Below are 2,804 nucleotides of genomic sequence, written 5' to 3' on the forward strand. Positions count from 1 at the left end.
CCACAGAGCTGGGCAGCAGCCAGGCTCTGAAGGCAGTTACAGGAAAAGATTCTTAGGTTTCACAACTGGCAGTGTTGACAAAAGCAAGGAAGGAGGGAGGGAGGGAGGAAAGTTGTAATAACATCTGTTGTTAAAAGAAGCCAAGTGAACCAGGGAACTGATGAACAAAGTTTGTTAATATTTAACACAAGTCAGCTCCAAGAAGTAGCAGGAGGTGGAGAAGGAGGAGGTTTTAAATGTCTGTTTCCCTACAGACATAACTTATGTGCATGTGCAGTTCCAGAGGATTGATCCATACATAATGTATCGAATCCTGCTGCGTTCAAGCTCCACTAGTCTCTGTAATCTACTTAGCCTGCAAGTAGAGGGTTTAGCTCATGTTGAAATGGTGTATTTGGTGGGTTACGGCTATAGCAGTGGATTCAGCATGGATAAGGAGAAATAGTCTGGGTTCAGGTGGCCACATCCACTATTTTACAAGAGTAGGAACGCTAGGTTAGTGAAGTTGCAAGCCGAACTCAGCCTCAACAATCCCATTTTACATTGTTCTACAATCTAAATTTATTCCAGCCTCTTCAAAAATTTGTGTGTAGAAATCCTAGAGCATTTAGTGGCCTGAATTTGAGATCATTAGAGCAAGGCAAATCTGAGATAAAGCAAAATATCTACCCTTTTATAGAAAAGTACAGTATTTGAGGTGATGGCACACTGCACAGGGGAAAGCCTGTCTAGGGATATAGCTCTATCTCCTTCCCTTGGCAAGGCACCCATGGTACCAGGTTTGTCTATTGAAGCATCATGAACTGCTAGTGTAATATATTATCATTGCTTGGCTTACAACTTACTGGAAGACAGGTTAAAGTCTGCAACGTTATTGTCCTATCCCATTTTTAAAGGGATATATGAGCAGAGCTGTTCAGAGGAAGAGACTGGCTGTGTTTACAGGGTGCCAGTGCAGTGGGAAACCTGCATTCCCCTCCAATGCTGTATTACATCCTTCTATTCATCTGTTCCCAGAGCCTTTCTGTGACCTGCCCAGGAAGCTGCCCTGTCAAATGAGTGAACCTGCTAAGATCCTCCATCATGAAGCAGATCCAACCACTCTTGCCTTGTGGTCTATGTGGAAAAAAAAAGATTTTGGCTGCTCTTGGCAGCCAGGGGCACTTCAAGTTTGGGGACCAAGAGCTATATAAACTAAAGGAAAAGGAACCAACCCTTCTGCCACTGACAGCCACCTCAGGACAGCATGGGGCAGTCTGCAGGAGGGCTGGCCTCCTCTGGAGGTTGTGCCTAGCCCCCTGCCAAAACTGTGTTACTGTGCCCAGAGGGATGGATGGTGGTTCAGGCAGCCAGCAATCACTTGCATGTGAGGTGACAGAAAAATGGGCAGGGGCTTCTTTTCCTTCTGAATTTGAGCAAAAAGTAAAAGCCCTTTCTGACAGAAAGTTTCACAAAATGCTGATTCTGAAACATGCTTCAACACCATTAAAGGATAAAGTATTAAAGTATGTCTGAAACAGGCACCCTCTCCCCTACTTTTCAGATAGCCTGAAATTTCTATTCAGAAGATGGCTGTCAGCTATTTCATTTGCTAAACTTTACCTGTATTTTTCTCACTGCTTGATTATAGTCTCCCTTTAGTCTCACTCCTAAAAATGTATTATTTAGACCAAAATTCCCCAGAAAAATTCATTTTGTGAGAGGTTTGGAGCATATTCAGCGCAGATCCTTCAGAGATGTTTAACTGTTAAAAGCCCTGCAAACCCCCTTAAACATGGTATAATATGTGCACAACTAGTGACTTTTCCAAGGTTAATACACTGGCCAAACGGGCAGATTTTCATGGGGTAAACTTGGACCACAGGACACACCGTGTCAGGTACCAAGTCCCTGTCTCCAAATAGAAGTGCTCTATTTTGCTGTTCAAAGATGGACATTTTTAACATGGGAAAACAACCTATATTTTCCTCAGTCTCATTGTCAGAAATGCTGGCATATTTGTTCTGAGGTTTTCCCAAGGAACTCCAGACAGGCTGGCATTAAGACCAGAGAAAAAGGACCAGACTTCCAAGAGAGAAGTTACCTGGCACCCTTGAGCCAGTCTGACAATCTGCGGTGGCTGAGGGTGCTGGCTGGAAATTACCACCTTCCTCCAACACTTGTGCTGGCTCTGATGCTCTTCATCAAGCCAGTTCAACTCTGCATGGAAGATGGGGTTTGCCCTGTTAATCTGCCAACTTAGTTGAATCTATGCAGCACAAGATCCAGAGTCCACAGAACGGGCGCAAGGAAGAGGGAACAGGGAATGTAACCTCCCCTTGCAGCAGCCATGTGCCTTTCAAACAGCTCGAGCCGCTGTTGAGCTGCAACCTCATTGAGCAAGAACAAGGCACTGAGATAACATATCTGAAAAGGAATTTGGTTCACAGGCAGACTCACCCCCACTGTCCGTACTCTGTCCACAGAGCAACAATCTGTCCTCAGTGCCCTTGCACTGCTCTAACAGAGCGTCACCATACAGTGCAGTGAGATGGAAAATGTCAGAGGCGCTTTCAGGAAAGCTGTAAGCTAAAACACACCATATTACAGGATGTTTATTACACTGCCTTGGATTATGTGTGTTTAGTCATGAAGTCTTTGTGATGAGAAGGTGGCAATATAGAAATAAATGTTTACAGGTAAAGTAGGTCTCCTCCAGTAATAAACTGTTCTAATCAGTGATTAAAGCAAGAGGAAGAAAAAAAAAAAGATGACTGTGTATAAGGTCACTCCATGAGGGTGTGGTACAAGTTCCTGCAGGCACA

This window comes from Apteryx mantelli, chromosome 4 (assembly GCF_036417845.1).
Source record: "Apteryx mantelli isolate bAptMan1 chromosome 4, bAptMan1.hap1, whole genome shotgun sequence".
Classification (NCBI taxonomy): domain Eukaryota; kingdom Metazoa; phylum Chordata; class Aves; order Apterygiformes; family Apterygidae; genus Apteryx; species Apteryx mantelli.